Source organism: Ptychodera flava, chromosome 1 (assembly GCF_041260155.1).
Source record: "Ptychodera flava strain L36383 chromosome 1, AS_Pfla_20210202, whole genome shotgun sequence".
NCBI lineage: Eukaryota > Metazoa > Hemichordata > Enteropneusta > Ptychoderidae > Ptychodera > Ptychodera flava.
The window spans coordinates 24,292,546-24,314,049 of NC_091928.1; the positions used below are offsets into that span (position 1 = coordinate 24,292,546).

Below are 21,504 nucleotides of genomic sequence, written 5' to 3' on the forward strand. Positions count from 1 at the left end.
ATTTTTTGTCATGGCTTTTAATCAATCGTTTTTTTTTCGCAATACCTGGAAACCTTTGCTAGTAAGGTATTTCTGTTCTCAAAGTTGAAAAAGAACAATTATTAAGCAGTGTATCCTCATGGTAGCCACTTACTCATCCATTTCATCGAAAATTTGGGTATACACACATTTACCACGTCACTACTTTGTGCGTTAACTATTTATTTTAATGACCGACCCTAGGCACAAAATTTAGTGATACCTATTTAGGTAGACATACCTTCACAAAGTCCTTCGTCTTCACCGGTTGGACAGTGGTGATAACCGTCACACACACGGTCAGTAGGTATACAAGACAAATCTTCGCAAGTAAATTGCTGTTTACCACAAACTTTGAAAAAAAAGGTGAACAAGAAATGAAACCATTGCAAAGCGATACCTTTCGCATAATTTATTGACAGTTAAAGATATCCTAAGTAAAAATTATGATCTGCCACCAGGTATGGAATTGTACATTAATCGTAAATACAAAATAGAAATAACGGACGACGCGCTGACCATTAACGTTTATTTATTGACAAGGGCGAGAGGAAAGCCAAAACTAAAGGGCGAGGCTTGCCGAGCCCGCTAATTTGGCTTTCTTCTCGCCCGCGCCAATAAATAAACGTTAATGGTCAGCGCGGAGTCTGTTATTTCAATTATATTATCAATGGACCCGAAAAACCGTTACAATTTACGTACATTTCCTATGCTAACGACAACGGGATCCCGGAACCTGTCAGTGAGTATTGTGCGCGCTGCAAAAAAAATTCTGCAAATCCGGAGAATTTTTGGAAAAACAAGCGTCTAAACTTGGCCCACAAATGCTTCATTTTATTTTGTGCTTAATTATGATCTTTGTACAAATCAAAATTTTCGTTTTAGCCGTAAAGTTACTACGTTTATGATATTATTCATATTCACGGGCATGGAAACTAACCATTACTATGTATTTGTTGGCTGTCACGTGGTTCAGCTCGACCAAAAACGCAATGGACAGGCATAGCAATATAATGTGTAATTATCTTGACATCTGTCAGTCCGTCGCTTCGAGTCTCTCTACAGGTTTGCCAATCAGTTTGTACTGTCTATCGGTCTCTTTATCTGTCTCTCGCTATCTCTCTCTCCGTCTTTTTGTCTGCCTGTCTGCATATCTGTCAGTCTCACTGTCTCACTGTCTCTGTCCGTCTCTATCTGTCTGTCTCTCCCCTGTCTGTCTGTCTGTCTGTCTGTCTGTCTCCCTCTCTCTAAATAAAGAAATAAAGAAATAAATAAATGTACAAAAGGGAGATCTTTATTTTCACATCTGTATCGAAATCCTACCTCCGCACAAGCTTCGCCCTCGTCGTCTGCACAGTCCCACCAGTAATCACATATCCATCGATTCGGTATGCACTGACCGTCAGAACACGGATACTTGTTCACAGCACAAACTGAAATGTTGCATTTCATAAGACAGGATATTATGTACGCATTTATTGTTTAGCCCTTTCGCCCCATTTCCAATTGTAGAAGTCCCACTACGGCGCGCCAAATGTTTCAAAAATATTTATCGTCATAGAGTAAAAATAAACTGTCAAATTTTCTTTCTAAAAATTTAAGTCTTAAACGTGTATGAATAATAAAGAAAAAAGTTCTTTCGTCCATATCATTGCATTTTATTAATGTACCTTTTCATAAAAATAGCATTCATTTGAAAATACGTGTCATTAAATATTTGAATGTGCCTGTACAGATAAAGATTACGTGCAACCGTCCTTCTTGATTGAAATAAAAATTCGATGGAATTACGGAAGAAAATAAACGAGAAAAGTATTATTGCAAAAAAGGGCAGAATGTTATGTAATGCTTAATTGTAAATATTCTTTAAACCGTAATGAGAAGATAAACTTTTCAAAAATTTGGAAATACCACACTCCCATACTTATTGACGTACACGTACACGTGTATTTGATATAAAGGTGCAATGAATGCTGATTATAAGAAAAAAAGAAAAAAATCAAGCACACACACACACACAAAATATTGAAATGATTAAAAACAAAACCACAAATAGTACTTGCACTACTACCAAAAAACAAAACGAACCACCATCAGGTCTGACTAAAAAAGAAAGAGAATCACAATTGAAAAGTCGACCGAGATCGCGCCGGCGTTGAGGCTGTAAGAAACCAAAACGAGGTCAGCTTGGGAAAAAAACCAAAGCGAGGTTACAAAAAAAACGAGGTTACCAAAAAAAAAAACTCAGTAGAAAAAAAGAGGCCCGTTCGAGAAAAGAAAACAGAGTGGGACACCCGCAGAAAAAGCCCAGCATGAAAATTGAATAATTGTCAACGTCATGATTGTTACAGTTTAATGCCAGAGGGTTTTTGATCATCACACTCGGATGTTGGACATGATATTTGGGGTATTTCAGCGATAACTCTCAGCTTCTAGTCTTCAATATCATCTCATGGACGTCCAAGCTATCGACACGTCCCATTCTATATTAAACAGTTACCAGTTTTGGTTAAAAATGGACAAAACACTCTTGGTGGTTCGTCGGCTGCCAGCGGTCCCCTCGCTCCAATGTACACTCGAGGTGGTCAGCCAGCGGCCGGCGGTCCCGTCGCTAGTACAGTAGCCTACACGCAGGCAACCAGCGATCCCCTCGCTGTAAAGTGTAGGGCCGCCTCTCCCAAATCATAGACAGTCTGTGCCCAAACCCCAACAAAACGATGGCTTGCCGCTAGCCCACGGTTACGTGTGGTTCTTATACACAGCGGCCGCCGTGTGGGTATGCATAGTAAAATTGCATACTACACAGCACTCTGCGGCCTAGTTCTGCATGGCAGGGCTGTGTTACCGGCGTGACACGGCCTCCCGTATAACGCCGGTAACACGTACACAGCCCTGCCGTGCAAAGGTAGCAGCGGCCGCTATGTATTGAGCCACACACGTATCCCGTGGGTTTAGCCTCTAAACGGAGTGTGGCAAAGGCAAAAATAATCGGGCTGAAACACTCCGTCTAAATTCGAGGCAACGTTTTCACTATATATAGTAGTAGTACCTGTAGAACGCGAACGCGCCCGACTTGACAAACACTGATCAAGCAGCCGCTATTTCTCTGTACACTGTAGCTCAACACAACCAGCAAAGGGAGTGGTAGGGCTACGGATCCGCAGCAAGGCCGGGCTGTGAGTTACCGGATACGGCCAGGCCGTATAACGCCGGTAACTCACAGCCCTGCCCTGCCACCCAGAGCTATGTATAGGCTACTGCACAAATATCGTAGCTCCATATATTGGACTGTGTGGATATAAAGATTTCTGCAATGGGGATCGACATGTCGTGTATAGCCCTGCGAGTATAGTGAGAGTGTCTGGCGTTGCGAAGGCCGGACACTCTCGCCATACTCGTAGTCGTAATACAGTTGCGTCGCTCGTCTTGTCGAACACGGAAAACGATGGACGTTCTCTCAACATGCGGCAGATTTCTTCAAAACTATTCATTTTATCATGATTTGGGTGATCTTTGAGGATAGACGAGGAATTAGCAAACAACGAGGTGGTTTATTATCATGGTATTTGAACCCGATGTATCGAACCATACGTATAAAACTGTGTAGAAATCATGTAGGCCAAACGGCGATGACAGTGCGGCTCGGTGGAAGGCCTGCTGTGGGCTACCTGCCATACCGCGCCTAAGGCATCGATTTGTTCGCAGTGTTGCTATGAAGGGTCATGGGTTGTACGTCTCGCTCGTGATCTGACCTGTGGACTGCCTGAAATTAACTTGACTCGCTGGAACTATTCACTGTTAACTTGGACGTTCTTTTGAAAATATTGCCCACTTCATTTCATCAAGTATGGTTTCAAGTAGAGCAGGGCCCAGCCAAACAGAGCTAGGTTTCAAGATGTCACGTTATCACTGAAATGCTCAATTGATATTTCGTCAAACATTGGAGTATGAGGTGATCGGATTCCCCGCTGTTGGGGATTCATCGATCGAAGGAAACTGAACGTGAACCATGAGTTTTTTGAATAAAATAATTGTGATTTCGGGCTTGTTGTTTTTTTTCTGTGGCGAGTGCTCGTTTTTTTTTTCTTTTTTTTTTCGTTTTTTTTTTGCTGTGGCGAGTCCTCATTTATTTTTTCTTTCCACAGGCCACGCGTTTTTTTGTATCTCTGTTCATGGCATTTTTTATTTTTTTCGTTTTTATTGTACTTGGGCCTCAGCCCAAGTACATTTGTTTTCATTCCGTGGGAAAAAAACTCTGTAAGGTATAACCATTTCTGGCTGAGACCAGGGAGGGCAAAATGTCTTGGCTTCATCTTTCTTGGCATAATAAATGGCGTAATGATGCTAACTTAATGGAAGTGCTGCTCTCAGCCAGTCATGAATAAGTGAGATGTGAATATAAATGCTTCTCTATCTGAGTTTTTGCCACAAAATCTTCTGAATATAATCAAAATGTGCATCGAAATGCAACAATTAATGCACCCTCCGTTTCCTAAGCGATGGCACGACCCTTGCTACACCCACTGGACGAGCCAAAGTGGGAGGGGTAATTTCAGTTTGGTCGAACAGGAGGGCTCGAGACCAGAATTTAACATTTAAACTAGAAACATGTTTAATCACTGACAAGATGTGGACTAGTGTTAATCAAACTGAAAGTTTGAAAAGGAAAGGTTTTATATCCCGGACACAATGAAAAACATTACGACTGGAAACTGTACCCCCAGTTGAGAATAGTAATGCCCACAGCGATGGAGAACACTTATCCTTGAGCTGAGAAAACCAGACCATCATTTGGAAATAGAGCTGCAGATTCGAGAAGCTCGTTCAAAATAGCTAGGTACACCTTAAAGGGGTGGTTTCGAGTTTTGAGGGCAAATTTCGCCTCCTTCATATAGAAATCGTACGTTTGTTTTTCCAGGAGAAACACACCATTTGACACAAAATTTGCATGTAAAGGGGTCGCCAGTAAGTACGTGGTCAAATCTGGCATAAGAAACAATATGAAATGTTGGGTAAAGCCAGTCCAAAATAAACTGATTTGAACTTTTGTGTTTTGTAATTTATACCACTGCAGTAACATTACCCGTTTTTGACAACATCACACAATGTAATACGTTTTGAAACTGAATACTCCGACGTATTCTGTGTCTCCTTTGCTAAAAATACGGTATGCCGATTACCATGTAAGGAGATGATGACGTCAAGACAGATTTGTAGTGCGTTTGGTCCTGGATGGTGCACGAAGTTTTGTCGAGGTAGCTTGTGTATTTGTTTCCTAAATGGGAGAGATTAGGGTCGATCTAAACGAAGGCCGAAGAATGTTATGATACTCTAAGCGAGCTGAACTCTAACGCGAATGGTTGGATAATTTGGAGGATGTCTTGAACCGGGGTCTAGAATGATCTCGTCTCATTAAGATTGTATTTGGCGGTCAGTATTGAATTTCAACTGCGTCACAAGTTTGCGAAATGAGTATTCCGTCGAACGGTCAACGAACGATATTTTAGAAATCTGGAGACATGGCACATCGCATTTTTATTTTAGTATTTTATATTTTACAAAAGATTTAAGAAGCAATGATTTTGTCGAAAATTCTGAAAAAAATATAGGAAGATTTGATCGCGAACACATTTTCACTTGGGGTCAACTAGCCCTGCGTATGATGCTGTGTGTTCCGCTACAGCTAATCGCCCCGCTCACCACAGCCCTGCAAAGACCCGTACGTAGGGTCGGTGACTTCAAATCCATTTTGGGACTTGACGTAAAAAGCCAAATTACTGCCGAAATTCAGCGTTCTTGGGCCCAAGTCGTATCCCAGCCTACCTCAGCTACTCGATCGCTTCCAAAAATGACAGTCTTTTATTCACTTCTCGGAAATAACCGTCGATGTCGGCAACTCTCTCGCTAGCCCTGCGTACGATGCTGTGTGTTAGCTGTAGCACATAGCATCGTACGCAGGGCTAGGGGTCAATCGGATGCGCTATTTTGCGGGTTGCGGGCATGAAAAAATGTGTGTTTTTTGATATCATTTTCGCCCTTCTCACACTTCAGATTCGTTCAACCGCCGATAAAAGCACAATTTTCGAAATCGTTTTCAACGCCGTTTCAAATAATTTATTGTGGTGAACACGATTATAGTCCTAGGAAACTTTTCAAAGTCACGCTGGATCAAATGCTTGAAGGGGGCATACCGGCATGGAGCGACTATCATACTGCAGGTGCAAGTCATACGTTCATGATATTAGGAGATAAATTATTGAGAGCTGCAGAACACAAACTCATCTAAAAATATTCCTATTAGATCGATTCCTGAAAATAAGGCAACGCACCGGCGTGTTTTTTCCCACTGAAATTCTCGCGTAAAATGTTACCAGAATGTCGTTCTCTGAGGTCGCGACCTCGCTTGAACCGAAACGGCAAAGTAAACTAAGCCCTTTGTTGTACGTCTTTTTCTTTTTAAGATTTCATGAAAAATACACGGCATTTACAATACACATCACTTCTACGCTTTTTTAAGTCAAATCTTTCCTTATGCATTGCATTTAACTAGGCATTGTTTAATTTTCTGTATGAGTTGCCCTGGAACCGAATTGTGAATGGATGCATTACAAAGAATTTACTTCCTATGGCCTGATACTAGAAATGTAACAATTTTCATTCCGCGATAAGTGGCGACATTTCCGAGGCGCGATTTTTTTGTCAGTCTGGTATTACGTATATTTCTCACTCACATCCATGGCAAGAAAGAAAATTGATTCAGATCCCTAATTATTTGTAATAGCCAGGCAGCTCGGAATAAATAAATTGGTCCTCGGAATCGCCGCTTTTAGTTTAGCAGATTTTGATTTTTTTCAGAAACATAACGTATTTTCACCCATTTGGTTTGGTCTGTTATAGCATCTTTAGTCCAAAAAATCAAGTTTACAGCATTGATGTTTTCAACAGCCTTCAAATATACAGTATTACGTTAAAATACACCATATAGTAGTGTTTCATTAATTTTAACCATCTTGACCTGATGGTGAAATATGGACTTCGCAGGAAAAGGGATACTGTACGATAGACCTGATCATCATTATTTATAATAGACACATTCTAAAGGTTTTATTTCTTATATACTAAATGCCATATTACATATATTAGAAATCTAGCCATAATTCTAAAAACCCGCAGCCCGTAGCCCGCAACCCGCACTTTAGCAGATACCGGGGTCAACATGGGGTCGCAGCCATGTTGCCTCAAAACTTATTTCTGTCTGCACTCAAAACTCAAAAATGTCGGATATGAACCTGAAAAATCGATGCAATTTCGTCAAAATTCGGCGAAATTTCAGCCTATAGACAAAATTTCATCTAGGTAAGGTAAATTTACTGAAATTTGATCGACAAATAATCCTGAGCTTGAACGTGACAGCTCGCCTTCTCCTGGAAGTCAAGTATCCAGCTGCCCATACACAGTTGCCCATATGGCCAGGTTTATGAGATTGTTTTCAAGCGAGCGAGCCAATAGAGCTAGAGGTCTGATTTTTGGTGTATAGGAATAACTTAGCAATACAATTATTTTGACAAAATGTCACGTGACCTCAATGACCTTTGACCTCAAATAGATATATTTGTCCACAACTCAGTAACCACAAGTGCTACACCCTTCATATTTGGTATGATGGGACACCTTATGACACCACATATTGTACCTCATTAACTATGCGCATATCTAATCTGAGCAAGCCAATAGAGCTGGATGTCCGATTTTTGTATATAGGGATAACTATAGGGTAGAAATCTAAATATGCCCATCTAAATATTAGACATCTACCATCGAGAACAAAAGAAATTTGCTGTAATTTGAATATTTAAGGAGTTTAAGCAATTTTCACTATAAATAAAGAACCCCTGCCTCAAACTCCACAAAAGTTGCTAGACATATTTTGCCGTTGTCATGCCATTGCTTCGTTTAATAACCAGTTAATCTAATGCCTAATTGACAGGAGGAAATTCAAGACCATATTTGAATAGTAGTATATATTGCCCTCAAAATTACTCTATCACGGCCCAAGTACTCATTGCCTTCAGCAATACTGCCTTGTTTTATTTAATTTTATTTTTTGTAGATGAGATCCACTTTTGTCTAGAGCATCACTGCCGAATTTTTTCACCGATTTTCTCTCTTTACTGTCAAAGCGGCTGGTAATTCATATTATATTTTTGATTACAATACGTTTATTATGAGACGTAGTGCTTTTTAATTTTCTTAAGTACATAAATAATTTTATGTATGCATGGCTTTTTTGTCTGATTCTTTTACAATTATTTTCTGTATGTGGTTCACGTTTTTATTTTTTGTACTATTTTTTTCCGGGTGGTAGTAGTGATTTTTAGTGATTTTCTTGTGAATTTTGTTGACGTATCACTGTATAACATATTTTTCTTTTTTTTTTTTGTAAAATCAGCACTCATTGCACCTTTTCGCGAACTATTATACGTGTATGTATGTCGATAAGTATGGATGTATGACTTTTTCAAATCGTTGAAATTGTTTATTTCCTAATTACGCTTAAAGATTTTTTCTCAAGTTAAAATGAAGTATTAAATGACATTTCTGTCTTTTGTTTTTAATTATACTTTTCTTACTTTTTCCTTCCTAATGAGACTGAATTTTTATTTCAATTGAGAAAGACAGTTTATTTTTGCACTGAATCGATAAATATTTTGTAACATTTGGCGCGCCGTAGTCCCACATAGCAATCTAAAACAATTGATTGGACCAAAACATTGAAGAGATTGGGTTGAACAAAGCAAATCTGATAAATCAAAGGAATAGATTGGGGGCACTTTTCAGCTTTTTCATGAAGTTTGTTTCAGGTTAAAAGTTGTTCATGTGCTTTTGATTGGAACTAGCTAAAATACTGAACACAGTATACACAAATTAAACTCTACTTGCAGCTAGATGACATTAAAACATTCAGTGAAACATTTTTGCGGTATGTGCCAAAACATCGACTTCAGTACAACTCTCAACTTGCTGGCTTAAGGTAGTATGTACACTCCAAAATGAAAGACATAAACTTTCACTCAAACTTTCCTCGACGAATCTTTCAACCATTCTCTTTCAAAATAATAGTCCAGAATTAATAATTGGAGAAGGGGTGCAAATTTTAGTACCAGCGAAATAATTTACCAAAGATTTGCCGATATTTAAAATTCGAAATTTACGCCATGTCCGAACTAACTTGGATGGAGAAAATAAACAAAATCAGATCTCGGAAGATAAAGACGCTAAAATGTAGGGCCAATGTGCAACATCTAAGAAGCTGTTATCCAATTAGGTAGCTGAATCTTACCCTTATAATTAAAACAATACAAATAGAATCCCTAAGTCGCTATGAATAGTGACAATTGACCAATCTGAGATAACCTTATTAGCACGGTGCACATCAGCAGAAATGTATCTCACACCAAGAGCTTTAAAATAAGCCCTCAAAAGTGGTAGATCTGAAAAGCATTGTGAAAGTTTAAGAGTCCGAATATCTGTCCCCGGGGCGCATTTTAACTGTACTGTACTTAGTGTACACTGTAGGCCTATTTAGTTTGGATCTCATGCAAGCTTTTGTAATGAGTTCGATTCTTGATTGGTGCTGCCTTCTCGACATACAAGGTTAGCGGCTGTCCCATACGTCATGGCAATGTTTGAATGTCGTAAGAAATGAAATTGGAATGCGTGAAAGTAATTTTGTTTAGAGGTCACGAAACAAAATAACCTGTTTACGTTAAGCTTAAGGTGCAATGGTTGGCCTTTTGGTAGCTGTTTATCGCCATCATGGTGAACACTAGATGACTCGCACAAGTTACGCACACCACTTCAATAATAGAGCACCTCTAATCGAGAAGTTGTGGGCTATACGTGTCTATGCCGAAGATAGAAATCGACGTAATTACTCTCACTTTTGCCTTAAAAGTGGCACTTTCCCCCGCCAGACTTCTATAAATACATGAGGAAGTGTGCGAAAGTCTTCATACCTGGTCGGCATGTCGTGCCGTCAGACAACAGTCGATATCCATCAAGACAAGCACAGTAGAAGGATCCAGGAGTGTTATGACAGTGATGGTGACAGACAGTGGTGTCATTTCCAGCCTCACATTCGTCTATGTCTGATATTTTAATAAAGGGTATTTAGTTGTTGAAATTTGCAGACAAGCAAAAACAAATCGTGTCCACGAGGTTAGGGTTAATCGAATGTCAAAATTCGTTTTCTATATATTCCAATTGAATACACGGTAGACGTGCAGGTGTACATATCGTTTTTAAAATTATAAAAGACGAAATTGTCACCAATTTGCATGTCGAAGGGGTACAATAGTAAACACACACGTTCAACACTGAAGTTTGGTTTTACCAAACATGAACACGGGAGCTAATATTACGACATTTCAACTAATTCAACGGATATAATGAGCTACATAACGTCTAAAGAAATCTTTAAGTCAGAATAATATAAAAGCTCCCTCTTGTTGAGAACGGGGTAAATTTGGGATGGGTGGGTTGCTAATGGCTGTTATTTTAACGGCGTCAAAAGCGCGAATGGTAACTGCCAAAATGTGGATAATTATGTGTGTTATTAAAATCTCTTGGTTGCAACAAAGTGACATGATTTATCAAGGTCATATATAAAAATATTCTAAACAACATCAGAGTTGCATAACGGCCCAATGGCACAATGTTACAGCGCCGTTGTAACAGTTTAGTTGCTGTACATATTTTTTGTGTCACGTTGGCCTACCTCGTCCCATTCATGAATGATAATTGTAAGGAAGTGTCATAGAAGGCCAGGTAGCTGCAGTCTTGACCGTGAATTCAACTTGAAAATTGAAACTCTTCAGAATCGTGAAATCGACGCGGGAGTTCAGACAAAGATACAGTCATCTTTTCGCAACGGGGCAAACACTCAATACGGAACATGAAAATAAAGGCAAACGAATGTTCAATCGTCTATACCTTGGCACTGAGTTCCATTCCATACGGGGATGTATCCTTCCAGGCAACTACACACGTCTTCACCACTTAGACCAATCTGGCAAATCTGTTCACACGAATTTGGTTCGGTGCAGTTTTCTCCCTGTAAGGAAATTGAGAGAGAGAGAGAGAGAGAGAGAGAGAGAGAGAGAGAGAGAGAGAGAGAGAGAGAGAGAGAGAGAGAGAGAGAGAGAGAGAGAGAGAGAGAGAGAGAGAGAGAGAGAGAGAGAGAGAGAGAGAGAGAGAGAGAGAGAGAGAGAGTTTTATTCTTACCACTTGTGCGTGTTTATCTTAAAGAAACAATTTTAAATTTACCGTCTTCTTTTTTCGAAATTCGAAAACTGTATTTGTCCCCATAGAGTAACACAGAATAATAGCCATGTTAAATTTACATGTAAAATATCGGGTAAATGTACATTTCCGGTAGATTGTTTCTCTAGTACCAAATTTTGTTTCGTGCAGCGTAAACTATTAGCGTGTATCAACATATTGGAGGCTTAAGTACCACAGATCGGGATTAAAATATGACATTCACACATTACATACACTTTGTCTTTGTTATACAATTCCTTTTTGCATGGTAACAATTAGACGGGCGTTTGTCGACAAATTGCCAATTAGATGATTAACGTTTGTTCAAAAAACCACACATTTAAGTAAAAAACACACATTTAAGAAGACCAAGTTTTCTAATTCATGTAGATCGTTTTGACCAAACCCAGTCCTCAAATGTGAGATTTTGGCATTATCTCATACGGAAAAATGGCTATTTTATCCTTACTGTACACGATAATTGTTGCCTTATCTGCGAATAGTTGGACCACCATCAACAACGAACATCTAAACATACTAACATACAACTACCATTTCTGCAATAATTGCTGTATCACTAGGAAGGTTTCTCGCGTGTAATTAGCAGCCCCCCACCAAAACAAAACAAAAACAACAAACAAAACAAACAAAACAAAGAACGAAACCAAACAAATAATCAATTGAAATAGATAAATAAACTTGAGAGATGTGGATCTCTTGGCCTAATTACATAAATGAAGTCTATCATAAACATGAAGACTGTTCATCTTGCAAGAGAAAACAATCAATCAAACAAACAAACAAACAAACAAACACACACACACAAACAAACAAACAAACAATCAAACAAACAAAAATAAAGAAATGAAAGGTCACAAAATCCAAGTTTAAAGTTATACACGTACAATTTACAAACATATTACCTTGGCAACGGAAATAGCCATGCAGAAGATGAAATACAAGATGTATGACACATGTTGGTGCATCGTTGTTCTCGTCTGAATTGTGTCTCTTGAAAAAAAGTGAAAGGAAACGAAAAAAGTTATAAAAAGAGAAATGGTTAATAGTAACGATTATCTCGTTCAGGACATCATAAGCTGCATTCTTATTAAAACTGCCATGAATGATATGAGCTGGCCGTCTTTGTTAGCTTATTAACACGGAGGTCGAAACTAAAATTTCATATAGCTGACATTGCGCTCAGTATGCTATTTTCTTACCGAGGGTTTTGAAAACGATTACAGTTAAAGTACATACCTGTATGACACGATAAAGACGGACAGTTTTAAATGAAAATGCTCCTCGATTAATTGTGAAAGACCTGTCTCTCTCTCCCTGATACTGATGAATTATGCCACGTTTTGTAAGTTTCACCACAAGTTAGACAAAGCTCTTCACAAAATAAGACGAGATATCATGTACGCCATCACAGTGACGCATGCATCTTTACATGTGTAACAAAACCTTCTGAGAACTGTTTTGTATCCTGTATGGCCGATTTTAATAATATTGCGTTCTCCTCTCTACCGATTTCCGGTATCGGAGTGATAGTAATCGGACCGTTACTCGACAACTTTTTCTGCTGATTGTATTAACTGCGCCTAAGTATCATGTAAGCTGACAAATGTAATTTGTCACCTTGAAGGTTAAAGCATGATTAACCAATCGTTGAAGCATGACGTATTTTGTCTGTGGCAATAAATGACATGTCCTTTCTGCGTGAGCGAAGACAATCAATCCAACTTTGACCTCAAGACTGCAGGGTACCACGCTAAGCGTGCTGTGAAACGAAATGTGAATAAAAGTGTACTGTCATGACTTTTTATGAAACAAGCCGGTGTTTCAACGTGACAATATTAATGTCCTCACGTAGTAATGGAAGTATCATCACTATAATTTTGCAGAATCACGATGAGTCAAACCTTCATAGAAATTCGGTACATCGTCGATCGGTTTCAAACTCTCAAAGTGGTCGTCAAGTCACCCAGCAAAACATCATTCAAAACCGATTGGCTAAATCTTTTATCTGACAGCGATCCCTCCACACGAAGCACTCACACACATACATACTCGCTCACATACACTCGCACTGGGCACAAACCAAGTCAACGCAATGGATAGATAGCTAAATTGGGCAACAGATAACCTCTGACGTAGGAAAGTACATGTGAACATGGGAAAAGAAACTAATTCAGGGAGGTGACATAAGAACTCGGAACGGCGGTCATTCCGAAGGGAGTATAAAATACCGGTATCACTTGCGCTATGGCTAATAAAGTTCAATCACCTGGTATGTAAGATTTCGAAGAAACTAATTCAGGGAGGTGACATAAGAACTCGGAACGGCGGTCATTCCGAAGGGAGTATAAATACCAGTATCACCTTGCGCTATGGCTAATAAAGTTCAATCACCTGGTATGTAAAGATTTCGACTGACATGTACGTCATGCAAGTGAGAAATACTGACTAAAGTTGTCAGAAAATTTGCTAGGATTTACTGTTAATGCTATTGACTCGTTTAAACAAGAATATTGCGTGTGTTCGAAGAGACAGATTCACATCTGCTTGAATCGAATAAGATTACTCATGACAAGCCTGCGTATCTGATGTCTGTCCCGATACCGGTGTAATTGAGTGACTGCGGTACAGCAACTCGATTGTTTAACGAATGGTGCGATTAGAAATTTTGTCTTGGAAACGGTGACGTAAATGTAAAATGAAACGTTTGGTTAACAAACTTTGGGTGAAATGGGCATTTGGGAAGTGTTTCAAAAATATCAAATAGTGCGCAGTCATCGAACGTAGATGAATGTGCTCACAATGACGAAATCGGATAGGCGAGCCTACTACCAGTAACTTTGCGCCTGTATTTTGTTTCAGTAAAAGTATTACTGATTTGTATGTTTGCGAACAGTTTTCTTTCTTCATGCTCAAATTAAGTCCATGCTGATATTTGTGTGTCTCTCGAGTTGAAGAAGCGGTAGCGAGCATTTTGCTTCGATATTTTGGCGCGTATAAGTGTACGCGTAATTATATCGCCATTACATATTACGCAATCACAGTCCTTACATTATAATAAGTTTATATTAAATACGAATATTTTATGAAATATTTAATGTAGATACACTGTTAAAACAACAGATAAGCACAGGGCAAGAAACAGTCGGAATGTGACCAAAATGCGACTGTCGAAAAATTATCGACTTGGTATGTCACTGTAAAGAGAAAGCCAGGTCTTATCGTATGAAATCCAAAGAAAATGAAAATGTACGTTGTTTTGTTATCGTTTTTGTATTTCTAAACGTTACAAAAAGACCTTCGGATTTAGCCGCGAAACGTAAAGGGCGGAATCCATAATAAACAATTTGTTCTAAAAATATCAACATTTTCAACTCGCTCCTGGACCGTGTTCATTAATTTAGAGCGTTCTTAATGTGCTGTTCAGAAAGTATTCCCTGGAGAGAGCCACAATGCTCATCATTATTGTTGGCTCTTTGTGGATGGTGCAAGTGGTTGACCACCTCGTCTTTACTAATTTCCCATTTCCTCTTTAGACACCTTTTCATTTTGCAGCGCAAATAACAAGTTGAATTTACGATGCCAAAAGAAACATAACAAATAAACAAACAAACAATCAATAAAACAGAAACGGACACAAACAAAAGCAAAGCGCTACATAATAATAGTACGCAATAACTCTGAAAAGCAATATCAATCACATTACGAGCGTCATTATAACTTTAATGATGCCTGGACGAACGTTCGCTAGTACCATGGAAAGTGTTACCCTACTGTTGCATAATAAGCAGAGAACAACAATCGGAGGATTAATCGTCACAACCGGGTTGAAATGCTTTCATATTAATGTAAGCTTCCTGGCTACGTTTGTTTTGAACTAGTGCATTTGCAAATCGAGGTGTCCTCAGACTTGTGCCGAGTCTGTCGTTACCTGTATGTAAATATCCAAAACTAAACTGAGAATTACCTGATGGATTAACTTTCAGCAGACTGTCGCGTTGACGGTAAGGTGATCGCGAAATTGAAGCTTCAGACTCGTCCAGATGGCGGGGTAAACACGAACCCCACGCATGACCAGTCAGATACTATCTCGTACGCTCGAGAAAAGCATAGTAACTGTTAGGCCGGCCAGTCATCATCACCGTTTATAATATGCGCCAATAATTATACACGCGTAACTCCAAAAAAATTAAAATGATGCCAATGCTGGACAAGCGCGCGCGAAGTAAAGCACCGTGTACCCGGACCGTGTACAATCGTACACTCCGATAATCCCGGCGCATACCCGGCGCGTTAAAGTGTACCCCGTCACTGTTGAATACTTGTAGCGATGACCGCCATAACCCGACATGTGACCAGAAAAACACAAAGGGATTTCCCGCCAAAGCCTCCCTCAAGTTTTTGTACAGGGCATCTACACGTGCATTGAAGTCCCGGATGTTTTCTGTACACCGTGCACGATGCAAAACTTAGCTTACACCTAATGATAGTACTCGAACGTTGAATGCCGACGGAGATACTGCATGAATAAAATAATCCTCTGAGCAATAGCCTCGGGTGAATCATGCACACTGCAGAGATCGTTTGTACCGATGTCGAAAATACAAAATCTGGCGATACGTCTCTCACGTACGATGTCCTCAGAGAAAGTTACCTGCGCTGATACCCCTCACAAACACGCTTCGGACAAACAGAAAATGAGTGAGTTCCGGCGCGTATATTTTCCTGGACGGCGTGTGAAAGAATGCCCCAAAATTACTAAACGGATAGGGGCATGGTTTCTTGTGAAGAAGGAATATATAAATACCGTTACCGTTGTTAAAGTTCAGATGAGGTCCAGCTGCCGAAATGGCAGTCTTGCCTGGAGGACCGTCTCAGGGAGGGACAAGCCGACGCGATGACCTCTTGACCCCTGCCACAGGTGGTGCTGTATGAACGTTAGTCTGGTTCCCTGACCCATTTCCCGGTAGAGGGCGTGGGGAAATATAGGATAGGGGCGACAGGGAGCCTGTCACCTGGGAAATAAAATGTGTCATGTGGGAATGCTCACGTTTAGTCACGGAATATGAGATCAAAGGTCTAGGCCAGGCTTTGCGCAAGCGCATCCCTCATATAACTACTGCTGTTCGTACATATATCTAATGCTGGGTCCAACTGTACAGTCTTCTCCGCTAGGTTACAGGGTACCGTACGTGAGAGTTCGAACCCGATTCAAACCACCGTATTTGTTAATGGAGAAAATGCATGAGCACAAAGTGAGTATCATTTTTTATTAGTCATTTGTGATAGACTTGTAACAGAAGGAATGAGATGCAACAACTGTTGCAACCCTATAGTGTGACTTATCCATATTCTCATTCATTTAACGTGGGAATGAAGATACTCGCAACATGTCTCTATTCATAATTATGGTTTTGCTTACCAATGTTTTCCTTCGTCTTATTCCTTGATGACATATTCTGTTTGAGCATTGACATAGAAATTTTATGATATTCATTGACATTTAGAAAATTTGGAGTTGCACACCTGTCATATGGGAATGAAGAGGCTCTCAACACATCTCCACACTAGCATGGCATTATCTATCAATGTTGATCTTCATTTTCTTTCCTGGTGACATATTCTAAATCATTTTGAGCATTGACATGGGAATTTTGTTGTATTGATTTGCATTTTGAGTCACACACCTGTCACATGGGAATGGAGAATTTCTCAACACAGCACTAACCACAATATTTTATGTCTTACACATCTTCTCCTATCTTTTAAGTTTTCCTGACCGGTTCTGAATCTCTTTTAATTATTACATATGAATTTTATTGTATCACTTGTAATTTAGACCTTTCGGAGTCACACACCTGTCATATGGGAATGGAGAGTCTCACAACACAGCTCCAACCACAATATAGTGTGTCTTATACATCTTCTTTTATAGTTTTAAGTTTTCCTGACCTATTTTAAACCCCTTTTAATTATTACATTTGAATTTTGTTGTATCACTTGTGATTTAGACCTTTCGGAGTCACACACCTGTCACGTGGGAATGGAGAGTTTCTCAACACAGCTCCAACCACCATATTTTGTGTCTTACACATCTTCTCCTACCTTTTAAGTTTTCTTGACCTATTCTGAACCCTTTTTAATTATTACATTTGAATTTTGTTGTATCACTTGTAATTTAGACCTTTCGGAGTCACAAACCTGTCACATGGGCATGGAGAGTTTCTCAAACAGCCCAAACCACAATATTGTGTGTCTGACAATTCTTCTCCCATCTTTTAAGTTTTCCTGACCTATTCTGAACCCTTTTTAATTATTGCACTTGAATTTTGTTGTATTACTTGTAATTTAGACTTTTCGGAGTCATACACCTGTCACGTGGGAATGGAAAGTTTCTCAACACAGCTCGAACCACAATATTTTGTGTCTGACACATCTTTCCTTTTAAGTTTTCCTGACCTATTCTGAACCTTTTTAATTATTGCACTTGAATTTTGTTGTATCACTTGTAATTTAGACCTTTGGGAGTCACAAACCTGTCACGTGGGAATGGAGAGTTTCTCAACACAGCTCCAACCACAATATTTTGTGTCTGACACATCTTCTCATATCTTTTAAGTTTTCCTCACCTATTCTGAACCCCTTTAATTTATTACATTTGAATTTTGTTGTATCACTTGTAATTTAGACCTTTGGGAGTCACACACCTGTCATGTGGGAATGGAGAGTTTCTCAACACAGCTCCAACCCCTATATTTTGTGTCTGACACATCTTTCCTATCTTTTAAGTTTTCCTGACCTATTCTGAACCCCTTTAAATTATCACATTTCAATTTTGTTGTTTAACTTGTAATTTAGACCTTTGGGAGTCGCACACCTGTCACGTGGGAATGGAGAGTCTCTCAACACAGCTCTAACCACCATATTTGTGTGTCTTATAACATCTTCTTCTATTGTTATAAGGTTTCCTGATGTATTCTGAACCACTTTTTATAATTACATTTGAATTTTATTGTATTCACTGAAATTTAGACCTTTTGGAGTCACACACCTGTCACATGGGAATGGAGACTCTCAATACCCTTCCAAACACTATAATGTTGTAACTTATCAATTTTCTCCTTCATTTTATGTTTTTATGAGCTATTCAAAAGCAGTTTGAATAATGACATCATAATTTTACCTATCCATTGACATTTGAAGCAGTCGGAGTCACACACCTGTCATGTGGGAATAGAGACTCTCAACACATCTCCAACCACTACCGGTAAATCGTGTGACTTATCCATGTTCTCCTTCTTTTTATTTCTTGGTGAGCTATTCTGAACCAGTTTGAGCAATGACATGGGAATTTTATATATGCATGACTTTTTGGAGTAGTCAGAGTCACACACACCTGTCATGTTGATATGAAGACTTGCAAGACATCTAAAACTACCATATTGGTGTCACGTATTAATGTTCTCCTTCATTTTATTTCAAAGTTAGCTATTTTCAACCAGTTTGAGCAATGACATGGAATTATATTCTATCAATTTACAATTGAAGCATTCGGAGTCACACAACTGTCATGTGGGAATGGAGACGTTCAACACATCTCCATCCATAGTGGTCTGACTTATTCATGTTCTTCATCAATCTAAGTTTGTAGTGTGTGATCTATTCTGAACCAGTTTGAGCAATGACATTGGAATTTTATCTGTATTGCTCTTTGGCCCAGTCAGAGTCACACATCTGTCACGTGGGAATGGAGTCTCTCTCATACCACATAAAACCTCATAATGACCATCATCCTCACAAACAGTGCATGAATCTCTTGTAACACATACTCACAGCAATCATGATAGATATCAAGATAATGGGAATTTTAACATTCAGTCAATTTTAATTCTGTGAGCAATAAGAAATACTGATGATGTAACTATGCACTCACCAAACATCTTTCTTGTACAGCTGATGTGTTGTAAGAGTATTTTGAAGAGACATTGATTTGAGAAAGTAATAATGCATTTTATCATACACTTTTACACCTCTTACCATCCCCGTCAAAACATCAGATTTTCATTGTTGCAAAACACTACACAGGTATATTAAGTTGTCTTGCTATGTTTTTCTTTTTTGTACTCAGATTGGCAGTTGACTATGTAGACTAGGTACTTTGCAATGAAGCAGTTGCCTTGTGTCAAGAAGAAAAGGCATAAGCCTGAAGATGCAGACATTAGCTTTGTATAGTATAGAGATTTGCACATATGAGGGTTGGGTGAAAAGTTTTGAGCCTAACTATGAAGGAGCGATGCCAGATCAATGAAGCTTGGCTTGAATGTAATTCAACTCTTCACATGACAACCTAGAAAAGGGACAAACTATCAACGGAAAGTACTATTCTAACGTGTTGAGGGAGTTACGGGAGGCTGACAAAATACGACGAGGAAAGTTGAGAAAAGGTGTCTTGTTCCATCCGGACAATGCTCCACATCACAAGTCAGTCATTGACATGGCAACAGTTCGTGACTGCGGCTTCAAACTCATTCTACTTGCCCACCATAGTTTCCTTACCTAGCACCCTCAGACTTTCATCTCTTCCCCCACATGAAGAAATAGTAAGCTGAAAAGCATTTTGTATTTTAAGGCAATTTTTGTCATTTTTGGTCAAAATCTTTTTCATAAAAAATTGTCATAGCTTTGATATTTAGTATACAGGTTCAAAGAGGTTATCAACATGTAATATATTCAAAATATGATGAAATGTACAATTTTATAATTGTGGAGCAATGTTTGCCATTTTTGGTTAAAAAGTGTGTTTCTAAAAACCTGCTTGTCTGATAGCTTTGATATTTGGTATACAGGTTCCTATAGGTCATCCTTGTGTCATATATTGACATTGTGATGAAATCTTCTATTTTGTATTTTGACACAAGTTTTACCATTTTTTGTCAAAAACCATTGTTTCGCAAAAGTTACTCATCTGATAGCATTTTTGTCAAACTGCCTGAATAAGTGTCCACCTAGTGTCAGAGACGGATGGCAAAGACACTGTAGGTATAAATGACATTCTATGCTTGCTACTGATGAATGTCTGTGTAAATAAGGATCTATAATGAAACATTCTTCTGTCATAACAATACGTATAACATTGTATTGGCAAGGGACCTCTGCACTCAGTATATATTTGGTGTTATGCTCAAATAGCTCAGACGTAGTACACTCTGACTCAAAATATTTAGCTATGAAGTATTTCACATGTACTTACATATTTGCTCTGCTTCAAATGCATGATTGACATAGCTACGTCTAGAACACTACAGTATGTATTTACAAAATGGGAACACGATTAGAAACAAGAAGTGACATACATGTGAAACACAAAGTTCAGTTCTAAAGAGAACAAGTGATTGATCTTCATGAAACTTGTGGAAAGAGCATTGATTGCACTGAACTGTTAGCAGAACAGGAAACAGGCAAGCTGTGTAATTGAGGAGTTGCCAATAATGTCAAGTGCAATTATCATCTAGGCTGTAAATGATTAAAAAGGGAAACACAAGCAAATTGCTAAACTCTGTAACCACATACCAGATTTTGTTGAAACTTTGTATGCAGGTTCTTTATGGTGATTCCAGTTACATTTGTTCAACTTGTGGTTAAAGTTTTGAAAATTGCCTTTGCGATAAATTTTCCCTTTTTTGGGTCAAAATCTTCTCCTCATAAAGTGTTCGTCAAATTGCTTTTAAACTTGGTACGCCTGATCCCGGGGTTCGCCTTTGTAAGATATGTTCAAATTGTGGTAAAATTTTTATATTTGTATTTTTGGGGTAATTTTTTGCATTTTTGCTCAAAAAATCATTTTCTCTGAATTAACGATTTGATTTATTGTAACTGTCATTGTAACCATCAATATCAGTAAGATTGAGTGTATGGGTAGCACAACAGGAAGCTAAACTCATTATGAACTGAACAAAATTCATGTGATTGAAGTTTAAGCACATCATGTTACTATTAGTAAGATTGAGTGTATGAGTAGCACAACAGGAAGCTAAACTCTTTATGAACTGAACAAAATTCATGTGATTGAAGTTTAAGCATATCATGTTACAAGTGAATGCAAATTTACCATGAAATAGTCAATCAGTACCAGCAAATACCCGCCTT

General features: G+C 38.8%; 2 long non-coding RNA genes across 2 annotated transcripts in view; both read right to left on the minus strand.

Annotated features, from left to right (window-relative positions):
- The window catches only part of LOC139135202 (uncharacterized), a 346,824-nt gene that overhangs the window by 972 nt on the left and 324,348 nt on the right, over positions 1–21,504 (minus strand). The window lies entirely within an intron of this gene.
- On the minus strand, positions 1,350–12,350 carry LOC139135045 (uncharacterized). The gene is made up of 4 exons (XR_011552927.1): positions 12,264–12,350; positions 11,011–11,131; positions 10,035–10,166; positions 1,350–1,451 (listed from the first exon to the last, which is right to left on the minus strand). It is a non-coding gene; the product is annotated as an uncharacterized lncRNA (long non-coding RNA).